The sequence below is a fragment of the Mesoplodon densirostris genome, chromosome 5, assembly GCF_025265405.1.
Source record: "Mesoplodon densirostris isolate mMesDen1 chromosome 5, mMesDen1 primary haplotype, whole genome shotgun sequence".
NCBI lineage: Eukaryota > Metazoa > Chordata > Mammalia > Artiodactyla > Ziphiidae > Mesoplodon > Mesoplodon densirostris.
In genome coordinates, this window is record NC_082665.1 from 26,559,730 (window position 1) to 26,579,926 (window position 20,197).

Below are 20,197 nucleotides of genomic sequence, written 5' to 3' on the forward strand. Positions count from 1 at the left end.
AAGAGTAGCCCCCGCTCTCTGCAACTAGAGAAAAGCCGGCCCTCAACAATGAAGAACCAATGCAGCCGAAAATAAATAAATAAATTTATTTTTTAAAAAAATACTGTTACTTGGCTTCACCAGATAAGCTAAATCAGATTACCCTTGAGGTAAGACCTGGACATTGGTATTATTAGTAAATGGTCAACCAGCATTAGAAGCCACTGGATGACTGATTTTGTGGGACTTTCCAACTTTATGCTCCACTTATTCTTATGCTTACTGACTTGGACTCCTTCTCTTACCTAGTCTTTATAGATGGTAAAGGAGGAGGGCTTTCTTTATTTGATTAATTAATAGTTACAGACGTGAGCTATGCAGTCATTATGTGACATGTTAACCATACTGAGTTGAGAAAAATAAGTACAGTAGAAGAAGAGTTTGTGTCCCAAATCTCTCAAGATTTTCTTGAAAAGGTTAATTTCCAGGAACTCCCTAGTGGTCCAGTGGTTTAGGACTCCTCACTTTCATTGCTGAGGGCCTGTGTTTGATCCCTGGTCTTGGGGAACTAAGATCTCACAAGCCCTGTGGCGTGGCCAAAAAAAAAAAAAAAAAAGTTAATTTCCATTAATTTTTTTTAATGTCCCTTATATGCTAAATGTACAATTAAGATGCCTTCCATGGTGTCTTTACTGAGGGCAATAGTCAAGAAAACTAGGGATTCACAAAAGTATGCATGAGCTGCAGTGGAGCCAAGAGAAAGGGCACCTGTCCCACACTAGGGCACAGGGGAGACTTCCCTACAATTCTGTGCCTGAAACTGTGAGTACAGGTATCTAGAGGAAAAGGAGGTGGACACTGGAGGGCGGGGTAACAGGGAAGATGTGATGTCCTCTGAGAAGTGCAAGGAGTTCAGTGTACTGCCGGCAGTTTGGCATGATAAGGATAGAGAGCTTACTGGGGAGCGTACTGTGAAGACCGTATTTGAATTTTATCCATGTAATTATCTCTCCTCATTTCCCTAGAGCTTAATGCAATCACTTAACTTCTCCCCACCACTACAGCATTAATGAGATGTTTTCAGAAATGTACATTATTCTATGTAAATAAACTGAATAATAATCTCTATAAGAAAATAATTCAAAACATGCTTATAGCAAATTCCTGGTTTGGTTAAACTTGTATCCACTTTGTTTGACTTTTAAAATTTTCATTCATTCCTCTTTGACCTAATATTATTATTACACCAGAGTTTATTTCCTTAGCTTAAATTTTAATTCCTTACTTCCTATTCTAGTAATTTTTGGCTAAATAATAAATTGTTTTTCTTCACTGAAATTATTCTTGTAAGTAGAATCAGGGTGCTTTCCTACACATACATATTTCAGCCTAAACTAAATAACCCTTAAGTAGGTACACCTGAAACTAACACAACATTGTAAATCAACTATACTCCAATTTAAAAAAAAACCTTTAATCAGAATGCCTTTGCCATCATTCTGTAATTTATCTCCCCTGTCTCCTAGCCTCTTCTTTACTTGGAAAAAGTAAATCTTCTATGAAACTTTGCATCATCACTCATTAAGCTCATATTGATTTCTGCCTCCCCTAGATTTGTGCTACTTGATTTATTTTTAATTTTTAAATCAAAATACCCCAAATTATTTTGTATTATTTCTATTTTATTAATTTCAACTACTTAAATGATAGTAATATAAATAACAGTTAGGATATTGACCCATATTAGCCAAGAAAATATTAAGATTTGGAGAAATAAAAGTATCACTAGCTGTTATAATGTGTCAAAATGCTCTATAAATAAACTTGTATTAGTATTAGAAATGACTTATAGATCAGTGCAATAGAATCAACAGTCCATAAACATATCTAACCATAATTAAGTGTTTAAAAAAGATGATAATTCAAATTTAGTTGGATCAAGGACTGGTATCTAAAAGGCCTTTGACAGATCCTGGACTGGTATCTAAAACATCTTGACAAATCCAATATTCTTTCCTAATTAAAAAAAAAAAAGCAAAAGAAAAGAAAAATCCTAATAAGAAACCCAAACCATCAGTGTAATAGGAAAAGACGTAAATTTCTTTGACATTAAAATTATATTTGTGTGTGTGTGTGTGTGTGTGTGTGTATACACAATATACCAAAGCCAGCATCAATTTAATGAAAGATTTAGGAGTTTTTGTAATGAAAGACAAAGAACCCCATCATCATTACCATTTCTCCTAGTTGAGAAGTACTGACCAATGTAATTAGACATGAGAAATTAAGAAGAGGCGTGAATATTTGAAAGAAGGAGAGAGAATTATCATCATTGGCAGATGATAATATATTAAAAACAGAAAAGTAAAAATTATTATTAGAAACAATGAGGTAAATCAGTAAGGTGGTTGATTTCATATACACGCAAAAATATCCAAATCAATAGTTTTTCTATATATAAAAAAGATTGGTTAGATAATATAGTGGAACAAAGTTACCAATTGCTGTAGCAATTGGTTAATTTCTGGGAATTCCCTGGTGGTCCAGTGGTTTAGGAAGAAAAAAAGAAGAAAAAGAAGAAAAGATACCTAGAAAAAAAATTGACAAGAAATGAGCAGAAACTAGGTAAGAAAAGTTAACACTTAAGAGACAACAGAAAAAGATCAGAAGAAATACTCTGATTAACTGCTGGAGTTGGGCATGATATCAAGAGCATGTTGGAAATTGGTTAAGATGATTGTTTAGCTGTTTTCTAAGGAGGGCAAGTTTTGGTAACTGGAGGGCCTTTTGTTTGGCTGAACATCAAGACATGATTGAGGAAGCAAGTGGAGGAGAAAAACTGGATTGTTTGTAAGCCACTCCCTATTTCAGCCCCACATCAAGCTAATAATAACAGACTTGTCTACTAGGGATGTTTTTGTAGGGTGTGTTTTGCAAAACCTGTTCTCCACCTTTCTCATGGAAACTCCAGTTATGTTTTCCTGTTCACTGAGGATTTTGCATGAGAAGATTTTTTAAGAGCATCAGAGACATGCTGAATTCATGTATCCTGGTAGTCAGAGGCATGGGACAAACATAAAGGCAGCTATGTGGATACTGCGCTATCCCCCTGATCCCCCACCAACTTCTAAAATTAGGGGACAGGGACTTCCCTGGTGACGCAGTGGTTAAGAATCTGCCTGCCAATGCAGGGGACAAGAGTCTGAGCCCTGGTCCAGGAAGATCCCACATGCCGTGGAGCAACTAAGCCTGTGCGCCACAATGACTGAGCCTGCTCTCTAGAGCCCACGAGCCACAACTGCTGGGCCCCTGCATGCCACAACTACTGAAGCCCACACGCCTAGAGCTTGTGCTCTGCAACAAGAGAAGCCACGGCAATGAGAAGCTGGCGCACTGCAACTAAGAGTAGCCCCCAGTCACTGCAACTAGAGAAAGCCCACACACAGCAATGAAGACCCAACGCAGCCAAAAGTAAATAAATTTATAAACAAACAAACAAAAAAAAATAAAATTAGGGGACATCTGAAATCTAGATTATCTTGGAAAAATATTTGCAGTGTTTTTGACAAATTCTAATAACGTATGTAATAAGAATTTAGTTAGGAAGAAACAAATCAAAAAATGAAAAGGCAAAGACAATTCAAAAAATACAAGATACAAAAAAAAATACAAGATACAGATGGTCAATAAGCATAAGAATTTATACAACTTTACTAATAACCAAAGTAAAGTACATCTAGAGTAACACAAATATAAATGATCACCTATCAGATTGAAAACACCTATTTCTCATCTATATGAAAATGATCTTCAAATGATAAAAATTGTGAGAAAAAGATTATATACTGATGTTAGGATATGAATTGGCACTATTCTTCTATAGGGTAATTTATAATTTTATTTGAAAATCAAATAAATAAAGCATTATCTTTGACCCATCAATCACAATTCTGAGAATTTACACTAAATTAGATACCTGCACAAAAAAGTATGCAAAAGGATATTCATTGTAGAATTGTTTATAATTATAAAAGTTCCAAAGAATTCAAATAGTCAACATAGGGTATTTGTTAAATGACTTATAGTGCAAGCGCAGAAAAGAATACTATGCACCCATCAACAATGGTGTAGTAAATATTTATTTACTGACATGGTGAGATTTTCTATGATCTATTGCTAGGTGAAAAAGACAATTTATACAACAAAATATAATTTATGACATCATTTGGCTAAGAAAGATTTCTCTAAGTGTCTGTAACAAAATCCATCTCTCTATATGTGTCTACAAACACACACTCATCGTCTACATGTTTAGATGTTTAGGAGGTAGAATTGTTAATCTACCTTAGTGATTTAATGATTTCTATGCTTCTCTATGTTTTCTCTCTTTTAATGAAATAAACATGATTAACTTCTATGATGATAATGATAAAGAAAGACTTATGCCCCCATTAGATCTTTTCTATTTTCCTATTCCCTGAACAATATTGGTTTGATATTCTTCCTTCACTCTAGTGTGTAACTTTAAACCCTATTCATTTAAAGTGAAGCAACAGTTTCTCTCCCTCTCTGTCAGGGAGCTACATCTTTCCTTGTATTCTTTTGGCATGAAAGAGCTGGAAGGAGGGTGGGTTAGTGTCTCCTCACCAGCCCCAATGGTGTTTACAGGTAAGAACATTACTATTTTGGCATCCGTTCCAACAGAGTCACCCTAGGTGATTCTCCTGAACCAAAAACTTTGTGTGCAGGGGCAGGGGCGGGGTGGGGTGTTAGAAGAGCCAGAAGAGCAGAAAAAGAAGTGCTGGATGAGAGCTCCTGGGAATGTATACCTATACACTTCTAGACAGAAGACCTGAAACCAAGCCAGTACACAGACTACGTGGACAATCAGACCATTTCTCTTGCAACTTTTCTATGTATTTTACAAACCAAACCAGTGTTTGCAGATGCCCTCGAGTTTAAACCCAAGTGAGATACTATTTAAGATACCATTCAATATACCTGTTGAAAAGACTGAATAAATGCTATTGGGAACATGGGAATTGAGAAAGGCAAGGCACTTGGGTCAGCTAAGCCAGTTTTCCAGCCATGTAATTTGATGTTTTAAATGTTAACACATCTTTTCAACAACAACAAAATTATGGGGTAGCCTAGACAGAGAGAAGTCACTCAAATCTTAAATGTAGGATACAGAGAAAGGACAGAATCTTAGCAGAGAAATATTTTAGCAGCATCTGGGTCCTTTGAAGTACTTTTAGTGTATGTGCAGTAGAATTTACACTATAAGAAAAAGTAACTTGCCATAAGTGTTTGTTCTTATGTGTGTGCAAACTTGTGCAGATGATGATGGAATAAAGGTGTGTTTGCTCCAATCTGTGTTCCTTTGAGTCAGACTGTTTTTAGCGACATTAACCCTGAATTGCTAATGATTCTCACCTACTTTCCTGATTTGTTAGTAAATGATTGGGCTAAAAATTTATTTTAAAAAAGCCGACAGAAAGGTAGCTAATAAATTACTTGAGTTGGCCCAGCAGATCATGAAATTTGCCATATTGACTGGTTACTAGGTTCAGAGTAGGTTTTCTAGAGACTTATTGGGGAGGCAGGAATGGAGCATGATACATACCTTTATTTATGCCTTTTATGTCACTAAGAAAAATACTGGTTACAAAAGTGTCTGGATATTTTAATATTTTTCTGAAAGTTTTATATTATACTTTCTGTACTCCCCATTTCCTAGAGAGGAAGGAAAGGATAGAACTGAGTGATAAGCTAGACAATGGGAGTGGTTTAGTGGGCCATAGTGTCTTTGTTTTTTGTTTCCAGCATTTGCCTACCCCTAAGGAAATCACAGTATGTGGCATATAAGCAGAGCAAAAGATTCACTACTTAGCACTTAAATCAGCAAGTCACCTTAATTAGCATCCCTGTGGTAGCTGTAAGGAAACTCCAGAAGATTTTCTGTGAATGAGATGAGCTGGACACATTAGCTTGCTTCCAACTGAGAGACATTTTGTCTACTTTCTGAGGGCTATCCAGATGACTTTTAAGATGCTCCCAGGCCATCCCAGTTTCCATAATGTTGCTTGCTATCTACAACTAGCTAAGCTTATTTCATTATGATTTGTCAAAAGTTAACTGAGAGAAGGAGTAACCAAGAACTAAGAAAATAGGCATAAAATGAAAGAGGAAGAAAAAATTTGAATGGGTACCATTGGTGGCCTAACCAGGAATGCAAATGGGCTCCGGAGTGAAAGGAAAGGAATAAAAATGGAAACACAATTGGGTAAACAGATCAAGATAAATATGGCTCTTGAGCCCATTATGTTTTTAAAATTGAGAGTGATAAACATATTGAATGTCCTTTATTCTAAGGACCTTTTCCCAAAGGACAGAATTCGGGTTCTTAAGGAGTGAGCTCTCTGTCTTTAAAGTCTGTCCCAGTCTTTTTCACAGTGTCAGAAGAAGGGTGCATCAAAAGTTGATAGTGCTCTAATTCCCTACATGGCACTAGTAAATCTAGATACTGCTGACTAGAGCAGTTCACTCCCAGAGGACTGTGATCTTCTCATAAAACAGCGGGCATTGCCTGAAAGGGAGGTATTGTTGGTAGGTAAGCCAGCGTCCTAGGGGCTGGGACTTGGCCAGCATCTCATATAACAAACATGCTGCTGATCCACTTCTGTTTGTTTTCCCAGACAGAAAAGATTACAACACATTTTAGGGCCAATGAAAAAACTTTGCCTTTTTGCGTTGTATGTATTGTAATGTTTTAGCTTGCTCTCAATGGTGAGATATTCTAAATTGCTAAACAAGACAACAATATCCAACTTAAAAAACAAACCCCAAAACAAAACCCAGTTAGAAGCTCAATTGGCCAAGAGGTTATTTAATTATTACTTTTGTAAAGTGATCATCAGTGTTGGTTTTTTGTTTTGTTTTGTTTTTGCAGGGAAAGAGGGGAGACTTGGGGTGTTGCCAAAGGAGAAAAAATTCTATACTTCAGTAAATATTTTCTTCACTTCCTTCACCAGGCAGTTCTGATTTAGTGGGACACATACTAGATTAAACTTCAAGACACTTGGATAGTAACTGTGCTACTTTGGGCAAATCATTTAATCTTCCTGAGCTCCAGTTCATTCATTTATAAAATGATGATAACAATACTTCCACTTAGGGCTTCCCTGGTGGCGCAGTGGTTGAGACTCTGCCTGCTGATGCAGGGGACACAGGTTCATGCCCCGGTCCGGGAAGATCCCACATGCCGCAGAGCGGCTGGGCCCGTGAGCCATGGCCGCTGAGCCTGCGCGTCCGGAGCCTGTGCTCCGCAACGGGAGAGGCCACAACAGTGAGAGGCCCGCGTACCACAAAAAAAAAAACACAAAAAACAAAACCTTCCACTGACTCCTGCACAGTGTGGTTAAAATGATTGAATGAGATATTATATGAAAGCATTTATCAGCTGCAAGGCGTGACACTGGTGTGAAGTCTGGAGGGGTCATCTTTGTTTTCCTTGGAGCAGATGTTTGTCCTGGTGCACTGGGGAAGTAGGAGAGACCCCACACCATTTCTGTCTCATCACCCCAGGTCTGAAAGGCTGGAAGGAGAATCAAGGGTGGATCTTTAGTTGATAACTCCCATTTCTCCATTAATATGCACAGAGAAATAATTTTCAGCCTTCTCTCTTCCGTGAAGTAAGAGTCATTTCCTCTGAATGTTAGAGAAGCTCATTAACTACCTGGGCTTTTCTCCAATTCTGCTACTTGATCTAGACCCGTGTTCTCCCAGTACAGTAGCCACTAGTGACTTGACGTTATTGAACTCTAGAGATCTGGCTGCTCAAAACTGTGGAGACAATAGTCCAAAAAAATGTAAAATATCTTAATATTTTTAACATTGATTACATGTTATGTTAATCTAGATATTTTGGGTTAAATAAAATATATTAAAATAAATTTTACTGTTTCTTTTGACTTTTTAAAATGTGGCTACTATAAAATTTATAATGCCATATATGGGTCACTTTGTATTTCTATTGGCTAACACTGCTCCAGTCAGAGGGGAAGGAAAGACATGAGTCCTGATGGCCTTATTTACATGGCTCTTGTGTTTCTCAGTCTCTATCTGCCCTAGTACGGGGCTCTCTTTCCTTACAAGTCCAGTTCTTGGGCAGCCAGTTCATTTGAGAAGAACATGAAGAAATCAGAGATCAATAGGAAGTCCATTCCATCACCCTAACAGCACATGGCACAAAGTAGGCACCTAGTATGCATTCATTCATTCATTCATTCAATTTTGTATTAACTAAAAATAGACAATTTGGTAAGCTCCTATCCTTTTTTTTTTGGCCAAGCCACTCGGCTTACAGGATTTCAGTTCCCTGACCAAGGACTGAACACAGTCCCACGGCAATGAAAGCACCAAATCCTAACCATTAGACCACCAGGGAACTCCCTGTAAGCTCATATCTTGAAAATTCACTCTTATGAATTCTGTAAAGGGAGCAATACTATGATTGGGTTTTGTACTGTCCTGTGTCCAAGTCACTTATTAAAATCTTATTTTATAGAAGGGTATTTACCTGCATTTCTTATCTCCCTTCTGAAGGTCTAGATGCCTTGAAGTCACGGAATGTGTTTTACATACCTTACTTTGTACCTAACAGGTGCAACAGCTGGTGTTGTTGAATATTATGGGTAAAATAAATACTATAATCAGTCAATTTATCTTTCTGACCCAAATGAAAATTTGAACCTAAAATGCTGTGTAATTAATTTGATGTTGATGATATATGCATTTTTTAAAATGTGGCTTAAGATACATTGAATTGTCTTTTATCTGTCAGAAAAAAAAATCTTATTTTTAAATCGCCTTTTGTGAGTGCATAATTTCTTCCCAGATTGAATCCTGGCAGATGAAGAAACACTTATTCCTAAAATACAATCTCCACTGACTTTTGTCATCTCAGCAGCCAGTTAAAAATGGTCCCAGGAGCAAACTGACAAACCCTGTACCAAATAGGAAAACAATAAAAGAAGAACAGCCATCCCATTAACCTGGCAGATCGGGAATGAAAGCTCAGCAGGGGAATGGCACAGGTTGGGGGTATAGGGAACAGCCAAACAACACAGTGAACACGCAGCAGGCCCCTGGCCCAGCAAACCCCCAGAGTCTGAACAGCCTCCACCAGCATAGAAGGGAGGCTTGGGGGAAGGGCTGCGATCAAAGAGAAGCAGGGGAAACAGCCAGAGCAGTGTCTGCTCTTTGAGCAAAGATAATGGAATCCTCTCTGGGGTGAAGAGAATGAACACACAGAGAGATTTAAAAATACAACAAACCTAGAGCTGATCAGACTCCTTTATTCCATGCCTCAAACTCGTCAGGACTGTCCTCAATTCAAAATCTCTCTATATTGAATTACAGGGTTAGACAAAAATAAAAGGGCGTCCTGTTGAGTGTTTTGCAAACTGTGGGTTGCACCTCCTTAGTGTGGGAAATCAACTCAGTGGGTGGAGATTTGCGTTTCAAAAATGAAATAAAGTGGAATGGGAAGTAGAAGGACTTGTGAGTACTAGGGATAAATACTGCTTTATGCAATTTTTGTCGTGTGTGTTCACGTGTATTCATGTACATGTGTGTGTGTTTGGTATCAGTAAAGTGTATTTCTTATTGTGGGTATCAAACTGCAAAACTCAGTGAAAACTGATCTAGTCTATCCTTCTGCCTTGTTGTTGAGGAATACTAAAATCAATTCTAGAAAACGAAGCCTTCAGGAATAGAGATTTCATAAATCTCCACGACTAATCCTCAGTTGAGGTATTCTTCTTGCATTCCACAAAGGTAGAACATGTCAGACTCCATGCAGCCCCTCAACAAAAGCAGTCAAGTCTTTACGAAAGAGCTCCAGGATCAGGCATTTCATTCTGATGAGGCTAATGCTGTTTGTCAGAAACTGTGGGCAGCCTCCCTTTTAAGCCCCCAATTAAGGAGAAGCAGTGAAAAAAAAAAAGGTAATAACATGCCTCAAACGTGAGGCTTCCTCTTGGCCACTACTCATTAGAGAGCCCACAAACCATGGATTCTATTTAGGGAAAGTCTGGGATGGTTTGGGGGAAGAATGAATCATTCCCCTTTCTCTTTACTCCCAACTTGGCCCTCAGCTTACTTATCTCACCTTGATGTATTTCTTGAAATTTTAGTCAAATTTAACCTGCAATTTGCTTTTTTAAAAAATTTATTTATTTTTTATCATTTATTTTAATTATTTATTTATTTATGGCTGTGTTGGGTCCTTGTTGCTGCACATGGGCTTTTCTCTGGTTGTGGTGAGTGGTGGCTTCTCTTGTTGTGGAGCACGGGCTGTAGGCACGTGGGCTTCAGTAGTTGTGGCACATGGGCTCGGTAGTTGTGCTTCGTTTGCTCTAGAGTGCAGGCTCAGTAGTTGTGGTGCACAGGCTTAGTTGCTCCACGGCATGTGGGATCTTCCCAGACCAGGGCTCGAACCCGTGTCCCCTGCATTGGCAGGCGGATTCTTAACCACTGCGCCACCATGGAAGCCCCTGTAATTTGCTTTATGATTTAAAAGCTGACAAGAACGAATAGAGAAAGGACCAGACGAGAAAAGAGCAGAAACCGTCTCGAAGATTCTGGCAAAATGTGACGACATTCCCGGATTCACTCTAGAAAATCACCAGTGACAGAGTGATTGATTTCCACTTCTAAGTCTCAAGGAATTAAAACTAAAACCCAGCATCGACTGATGAAGCAAGGGCCAAGAACAACAGACTTCGTTATTTCCACAAAGCTTCAAAGAAGATGAAAAGGGAGAGAATTGTGAGGAAAACAATTCACTGAAAGAAGTCTTGAGTAAAGTTGTGTAACAATAAAAAGGCAGATCTCTTCCCATCCATACACAAAAGAACGTACTAAAGGTTTTACAATGCTGTGGCCACTAAACACATCCTTTAAAGATGAGCAAACTTCTTTATCACCCCAAGAAATCAAAGTAAACCATCTGAAACCCAAGCTGTAGGAAATCCTGCCGCTCAGGTGAAGTATCCGCTGTGACGCTGAAATAGCGCTATCACTTTCAGAGAGCAGGAGGCTGCCTGGCTTAACCTTCCTTGATTCAGTTCAGTGAAACAGACATTCCCTCAGCTGTATCAGAGACATGGATTGTAGCTGTAATTATGGTCGCTAATCTGGTGTAGCCTTAGTCAAACGAACAGAATCAGCACATTATTATTAGGGTGGCAACACAGTCTCTCTCCCTTGCTTGGAGGGAATTGGTCTGGGAAAGAGAAGACTATTGAAAAGTCGGCCAGGTCTGGCGAGCTTTGCCTCTATCTAATCTTTGAGGAGCTCAGTTTCTCCAGATGAAGAAATGTGTGCCTCCCTCTCATCTCACAGAGTTGCTGGAAAAAACCACAAAAACAGCAGTGTTTAAACATGTCATAACTGGGCACTGAATTGCCACACATGAATTTGTAACCATTCCATCCCCTCCCTCCCACCCATCCTGGGAAACTGGCACGGAATGGGGCTCATTCTCTGCTTTTCTGCGCTTTCTTTCCCAGGGCTTCTCTCCTCTCAGTTAAGCAAGTCTGAAGCCTTGGGAACATGCTGTCATATTTGAGCTGCAGAGGAGTATTTAAGGTTAAGTTGTTGGTTATTTTCAGAGTCCCTAATTCTTAACCCAAAAAAGTGAATCTCTAACAGTGGGAATTTCCAGTTATCTGAAAGCCAGATATTAGAGATAATTTTAAGGAAAGAGCTTGCCAATATTGATTCAAATCATACCATGGCAGCAACACTTACCTCATTTATGAGCCGCTTACTGTGCACTTGTCTTCTTCCTTCTTCCCTCCCTACCATCACCCTTCCTCCCTCCCTCCCGCCATCCCTCCCTTCCTTCCTTCTTTCCTCCCTTCTTCCCTTCCTCCCTTCCTTTTTAAAAAAAATACATTTATTTATTTTATTTTATTATTTATTTCTGGCCGCATTTGGTCTTCTTTGCTGTGCACGGGCTTTCTCTGGTTCCGGCGAGGGGGTCTACTCTTCATTGCAGTACGCAGGCTTCTCTCTCATTGTGGTGGCTTCTCTTGTTGCGGAGCACGGGCTCTAGGCACGTGGGCTTCAGTAGTTGTGGCACACAGGCTCGGTAGTTGTGGCTCACAGGCTCTAGAGCACAGGCTCAGTAGTTGTGGCGCATGGGCTTAGTTGCTCCGCAGCATGTGGGATCCTCCCAGACCAGGGCTCGAACCCGTGTCCCCTGCATTGGCAGGTGGATTCTTAACCACTGTGCCACCAGAGAAGACCCCTTCCTTCCTTTTTTAAAGGACAATATTTTTTCAAGCAGTTTTAGGTTTACAACAAAATCGAGTGGAAGGTACAGAGATTTCCCGTGTACTCTCTGCCCCCACACATGCATAACCTCTCCTGTTATCAACATCAGTCAATAGAATGGTACTTTTTATTTTTTTAAACCAAGGGTGCTCCTGTATTGACACATCACGATCACCAAAGTCCACAGTTTACCCTAGGATTCCCTCTTGGTATTGTATATCTATAGGTTTGGACAAATGTATGATGACATAGTCATCATTATAATATCATACAGAGTATTTTCACTGCCTAAAAATCCTCTGTGCTCTGCCTAGTCATCTTTCACCTGTCCCTTCCTCTGGCAACCACCATTTTTGCTTTTTGAAGAACGTCGTATAGTTGGAATCATACAGGATCTAGCCTGTTGATTGACTGCTCTCACTTAGTAACATATATTAAAGTTTCCTCCATGTCTTTTCATGACTTGATAGCTCATTTCTTCTTTCTTTCTTTTTTTTTTTTTTAAACTCTGAATAATATGACATTGCCTGGATGTACCACAGTTTATTTATTCATTCACCTACTGAAGGACGTCTTGGTTGATTCTAAGTTTTGGCAATTATGACTAAAGCTGATATAAACATTTGTGTGCAGGTTTTTGCATGGATATGTTTCCAGCTTTTTTGGATAGATACCAAAGAGTGTGATTGCAGGATCATATGATAAGGGTATGTTTAGGTTTATGAGAGACGGCCAAACTGTCCTCCAAAAGTGGCTGTACCGTTTTGCATTCCCACCAGCAGTGAATGAGAGTTCCTGTTGCTCCACATCTTTGCCAGCATTTGGTGTTGTTAGTGCTCTGGGTCTGGGCCATTGTAATAGGTGTGTGGTGCTATCCCATTTTTGTTTTAATTTGCACTTTCGTGAAGACATGATGTGGAGCAACTTTTCACATGCTTATTTGCCATCTATGTATTTTCTTTGGTGAAGTATTTGTTAAGGTCTTTGGTCTGTTTTTAAATTGGGTTGTTGTTTTCTTATTGCTGAATTTCAAGAATTCTTTGTATATTTTGGATAGCAGTCATTTATCAAATATGTCTGTTGCAAATGTTTTCTCCCAGTCTGTGATTTGTCTTCTAATTCTTTTGATACTGTTTTCCTGCTGAACAGCAGAAGTTTTCAATTTTAATGCAGTTAATAATAATCAATTATTTATTTCATGGATTGTGTCTTTGGTGTTATATCTAGAAAGTCATTACCCTACTCAAGGTCATTTAGGTTTTCTCCTACATTATAATCCAGGAGTTTTATAGTTTCGTGTTTTAAATTTAGGTCTGTTATCCATTTTGTGTTAAATTTTGTAAAGAGTGTAATGTCCATGTCTAGATTCATTTTTCCATATGCTGATGTCCAGTTGTTCTAGCACCATTTGTTTTTCCTTTTTTCCAAAATTTAAAGTTTTTATAATTTTAAAGATACCAAAATAAATATTAACATGTGGATGACTAGGAGAAATGTTTGGAAAAGCTATAACATAATATTAGAATGCAGAATACATAAGGTCAAAAATAAGTCAATAATAAAGGTAACAAACAATCATGTTGGATAATGAGAAAAAGTTTAAAGTTGGTCATTCAAAGCAGAGAACAATAGGGGCTTCCTGGTGGTGCAGTGGTTAAGAATCCACCTGTTAATGCAGGGGACACGGGTTCAAGCCCTGGTCCGGGAAGATCCCACATGCCGTGGAGCAACTAAGCCCGTGCGCCACAACTACTGAGCCTCTGCTCTAGAGCCTGTGAGACACAACTACTGAGCCCATGTGTCACAACTACTGAAGCCCATGTGCCCAGAGCCTGTGCTCCACAACAAGCAAAGCCACTGCAATGAGAAACCAGCACACTGCAACGAAGAGTAGCCCCCTCTCGCCTCAACTAGAGAAAGCCCTCCCAACAAAGACCCAATGCAGCCAAAAATAAATAAAAACAATAAATTTATTTTTAAAAACCCACAAAAAACAAAGAAGAGAACAATAGATGTCTATTAAATGCAAATAGTATTCGTCTATTGAGGGAATAAACATTTAAATCATACCATGAGTTGAACTATCTACACAGATACTCTTCTGGACCCAGAATGTTCCTACTCTTCTCAGCGTGCTCCAGCTACCTGGTCTAGCACCATTTGTTGAAGAGACTATTTTTGCTTCATTGTATTTCCTTTGCTCATTTGTCAAAAATCAGTTGACTATATTTACGGGGGTCTATTTCTGGGCTCTCTATTCTATTCCACTGATTTATTTGGGTATCCTTTCGCCAATACACACTACGCACTACTACTATAGTAAACAGTATTTGTTTACTGTACCATTATAGTAAGTCTTGAAGTTGAGTAGTGTCAGTCCCCCAACTCTGTTCTCCTTCAACACTGTGTTGCATATTCTGGGTCTTTTGTCTCTCTATGTAAACTTTAGATTCAGTTTGTTGATATCCATGAAATAATTTGCTGGGATTTTGATTGGAATTGCATTGAATCTATAGATCAAGTTAAGAAGAACTGACATCTTAACAATATTGAATCTTCCTATTCACGAACATAGAATATCTCTTCATTTATTTAGTTCTTTGATTTTGTTTATCAGAGTTTTGTAGTTTTCCTCAAATAGTCTTGTACATATTTTGTTAGATTTGTGCTTAAGTATTTCATTTTTAGGGTGCTAATTTAAATGATACTATGTTTTTTATTTCAACTTCCACTTGTTCATTCTTGGTTTTTAGGAAATTGATTGATTTTTGTATATAAACTTTGTATCCCACAACTTCCTTCATTTTCTATCAAATATTTATGAATGTCTACCATGCGCTAATCCCTCTAGCACAGTCCCTCCTCCCAAAGCTCAGAGTTTAGTGAGCAAGGTAGAAAAATAAATATAAAAATTAAAAACATATGTTATTAGTCTAGTATCATTTAAGGGGTTTTACAATTAGCTACTCACTTTTGGTCTTCTGGGAAGGAGACTCAACAGGAGATGAAATATGTGTTTCTTGTGTTGTATCTTCCTGTATGTGCCCTTCAAGGATTGTTGATCATCCCACACCTTCGAAATATTCTGTGTATATAAGTTTTTGAAATTACATACTTGAATTCATTTATTTTATTTTTATTATTATTATATTTTTAAATAATCATTTTTCTCACCCTGAAGGCCTTTTTCAAAATTAATTAATTAATTATTTTATTTTATTTTATTTTATTTTTGGCTGCTTTGGGTCTTTGTCGCTGTGCGCAGGCTTTCTCTAGTTGTGGCGAGTGGGGGCTACTCTTTGTTGTGGTGCATGGGCTTCTCATTGCAGTGGCTTCTCTTGTTGTGGAGCACGGGCTATAGGTACGTGGGCTTCAGTAGTTGTAGCACGCAGGCTCAGTAGTTGTGGCTCGCGGCTTCTAGAACACAGGCTCAGTAGTTGTGGCCTACGGGCTTAGTTGCTCCACGGCATGTGGGATCTTCCTGGACCAGGGCTCGAACCTGTGTCCCCTGCATTGGCAGGTGGATTCTCAACCATTGCGCCACCAGGGAAGCCCTATCCTAAGTTTTTAAACGAACTTTCAAAACCAAAACCAAACAAACTGAAAGAACTTCATGATGAGCTATTAATTTAAAGCTTTTTAATTAAAATAGAAAAGATATTTTAGAAGAGACTCATGAACGCTTTTTCTGAAAACTAAACTTTTGTCACATTCTTTCCTTAAAAATAAATTTACCTGTTGAAGATAAACAAAAAACAACCCCCCCACCCAAAAAAAACCCATATGTTATTATAAGGGACATATGAAAGAGGTCCTTCTAACTGGGCCTTGGTGGTCCAGGGTAGACTTTTTAGAGAGGTATGAAGTGAGTCTTAAAGGATGAACCTTACATGAAGTGAAAAAGCAAGAATATTGTAGACAGAAGATGACAGAAGGGAGATAGATGAGAAGCAGGATGGGTTTTCAGGGATCTACATGTGACTGAGTAGCAGCAGATAGGGCTGAAGAGATTAAATGGGCTCATGCTACTGTGTCTCTTGTCGAGGACCTTGCTTTTTATTCTACAGATAATAATTTGTTTCAAGTAATTTTAGCAGCAGAATTTTTTTCCAAATGAAATCTTGTGTGGCACGCCAATATAAAATTAGATTAAAAGGAAATTTAATTAGTATGCATTATTTTATAAATTAAAACAATGAAAATACTGACATTTGTTTGAATAAAAAATTGATATAGAGATTATGGATGACAGTTATGTCTTATGTTAGCCTCAGCATTGCAATTCTTTTATGTCTGAGTTTTGTTTGTTGTACAGTGACAAGATAATTTTGATTCACAGAGATAAGTAGTTGCAAATTGTGACAGTTTTAAAATGTTATCTCAGAATCTCAGGATACTATTTTATAAAAAGATGGAAGAGAAGGTTTTGTTCTTAGGTCTACACAAAAATGAAATTTGCGTTCGAGTGACTATGCGGATGATGGCACCAACACCCAAAACTGAATATATACCGGAGGGTAATTTCCAGGAAAAAATCAGTTTCTGACATTTTGTGTTCAAGCTATGTTATTTCAGAAGATAGGAAGCTTCTAATAACCATGGACATAACTGGTTCCTTAGAAATCAAACACGAAATATATGCGTTTTAAAGTTGTGAAACCTCATTTTCCTCTGACATCTTGCTGCCTGCTTTTGATAAAATTTTAATGGTTCATTTAAGAAACTCTTCACTTCTGGAAATTCAGGCAGCTGCTCAGCCTGTGGTTCAGAATTCTGCTGTTTCATCATTTCAGATTTCTTGACTCGCCTGCAGATGCATCTAGACCGATGTCATTTTATATTTAGCAAAGTTAGAATAGTTCACAGAGACTCTTGTGTCCTTTCTGAATGCTACAAATATCTCAGCTAGGTCATGCCACTACTCTTCTCCCTCAGTCAAGTCAATTAAAATGTATGTATTTAATGAATGGCTTGTTACAGAGAAAAATGTCTTGATGTTTCTTGGCAGTATGGCAACATCACCATTCATTTATTCATTTACTTAGTTTAATCCAATAGAAATAGATGCTAGGTTCTTCCTTGATTTGGAAAGTAAGTGATTGTATTAATTTACTGTGACTGCCGTAACAAAGTACCACAGACTAAGTGGCTTAAATAGCAGACATTTATTTCTCATGGTTCTGGAGGTTGGAAGTCCAAGATCAAGGTGTCTTGGATCAAGGTGACTGTTTGCTTTCCTCTCAGGCCGTCTCCCTGGCTGCCCTTTTGCTGCCTCTAATTATGGTCTTATCTCTGTGTGAACCTCCTTGGTGTCTGTGTGTGTCCAAATTTCCTCTTCTCATAAAGACATTAGTCAGATTGGATTAGGGCCCTCCTTAATGGCCTCATTTTAACTTAAGCATTCCTTTAAATACCGTATTTCCAAATATAGTCACATTCTGAGACACTGGGGGTTAGGACTTCAATATACAATTTTGGGGGGCACAATTCAGCCCATGTTATGATTAAATATTTTTCCTTGGGTATTATAAAAAAGACAATAGATTTAAGTTTTCTCCATAGCTTCACGGCTTCTTCATTTTTGTTTGTATTTCTTTTCATTTAAGATAGGAAATACTTTATTCAAACCCATCAGAGAAATGGATAGCTTGAGTCTGTAACAAAGTGTCAGTTTATTTATTTATTTATTTATTTATTTATTTTGCGGTACGGGGGCCTCTCACTGTTGTAGCCTCTCCCGTTGCGGAGCACAGGCTCCGGACGTGCAGGCTCAGCGGCCATGGCTCACGGGCCCAGCCGCTCCGCGGCACATGGGATCTTCCCGGACTGAGGCACGAACCTGTGTCCCCTGCATCGGCAGGCGGACTCTCAACCACTGCGCCACCAGGGAAGCCCCAAAGTTTCAGTTTTTAAAGCATCGGTCAGTAATTGTATATGAGTACATACAAATTAATTGATCAGACCCCAACTTTTCAATGTTTAAAACAGAATAAATTTCCCTGTAAAAGCAGCACCTTTGTGATGTTTTCACTTTAGTATTTTTCTCCTTCTTCTTCTCCCTCTCCTTCAACAGAATCCACATCAACCTCCCCATAATCCTTCTCAAGGGCAGCCATGTCCTCACAGGCCTCAGAAAACTTTCCTTCCTCTATGCCCTCATCCACATACCAGGGAAAGTCACAGTTGTCATACATCAGGTCAAACTTGTGGTCCAGGTGAGCCCAAGCCTCAACGATGGCTGTGGTGTTGCTCAGCATGCATGCAGTCCACTGTACTTTGGCCAGGTCTCCACCAGGTATCACAGTAGGAGGCTGGTAATTAATGTAAACTTTGAAGCCAGTGGGGTACTAGTCCACAAACTGGATGGTGCGCTTGGTCTTGATGGTGGCAGTGGTAGCATTGACATCTTTGGGAACCATATTGCCACGGTACAACAGGCAGCAAACCAAGTATTTACCATGGTGAAGGTTGCATTTCACAGCCTGGTTGCCTGGCTCAAAGCAAGCATTAGAGATCTCTGCTACCAGCAGAGGTGATAGGGGCATATGTAGCCAGAGGGAAGTGGATGTGGGGATAGGGCACCAGATTGGTCTGCAATTCTGTCAGATCAACATTCAGGGCTCCATCAAACTTCAGGGAAGCAGTGATGGAAGACACAACTTGACCTATCAACCTATTCAGGTTAGTATATGTTGCATGCTCAATATCAAGGTTTCTAAGACAGATGTCATAGATGTCCTCATTGTCTACCATGAAGGCACAATTAGAGTACGCCAGGGTGTGGGTGGTGAGGTTGGAGTTGTAGGGCTCAACTACAGCTATGGAAACCTGGAGGGCTGGGTAAATAAAGAACTCCAGCTTGGACTTCTTGCCATAATCAACAGAGGGAGCTTCCATCAGCAGGGAGGTGAACCTAGAACCAGTTCCCCCACCAAAGCTGTGGAAAACCAAGAAGCCCTGAAGACCTGTGCATTGGTCAGCCAGTTTCCAAATTTGGTCCAAGACGAGGTCAGTGACCTCCTTGCCAATGGTGTAGTGATGTTGGGCATGGTAATTGGCAGCATCTTTCTTGTCTCTGATGAGCTGCTCAGCGTGGAGGAGCTGGGGGTAGGTGCCAGTGAGAACTTCATCAATGACCGTGGGTTCCAGGTCTACAAACACGGCCCTGAGCACATGCTTGCCAGCAGTTTTCTCACTGAAGGTGTTGAAGGAGTCATCTCCTCCCCCAATGGTCTTGTCACTTGGCATCAGGCCATTGGGCTGGATGCCACGTTCCAGGCAGTAGAGCTCCCAGCCGGCATTGCCGATCTGGACACCACCCTGGCCAGCATAAATGGAAATGCACGAGCATATAGTTGCTGTTTTGTGGCTGCCAAGCGGATGGCAGAGAGGAGGAGGCAAAGTTGTCGCTTCTTCCAGAGCAACTCTTAGGTGGTCGATGTAAAAGAACCTGCCTTATTTGTATTCTTGATGGGACTCAGAACCACTCTTCCCCTTTTGCATGGGAAAAAGGGAGGTAAATCTTCTCTTCTGGAAAATGTCATAGGTAATGCAATATTTCTCAATCTTTTTACTGTCCCAATACATAGACACATAGGAGGGATGTCACATAGCCACAACAAATGAGTGGCTTACTAAGAGCTTGAGTTGTGGAATCCCTACTTAAAAGCTGTGTGACTTTGTCCAAAGTCTTAAACTTCTTAAGGATACTGTCTAAGCTACTTTAACAGAGATCTCTATAATACCATGACTTAAGAAGAGAGAAGTTTATTTTTCTCTCCTGTATCAGCTCACAGTGAAGTATCACAGAGTGGGATGGGCAGATCAGTCTATCCTTAAAAGACAGCTTCTATCTCTGGGTCCATAATGGCTG

The 20,197-nt window shown here is 39.2% G+C and overlaps 1 pseudogene; it reads right to left on the minus strand.

The window, feature by feature from the left end:
• Nucleotides 1–18,356: 18,356 nt before the first annotated feature.
• Nucleotides 18,357–20,197, minus strand: part of LOC132490421 (tubulin alpha-1A chain-like) — a 95,507-nt pseudogene continuing 93,666 nt past the window's right edge.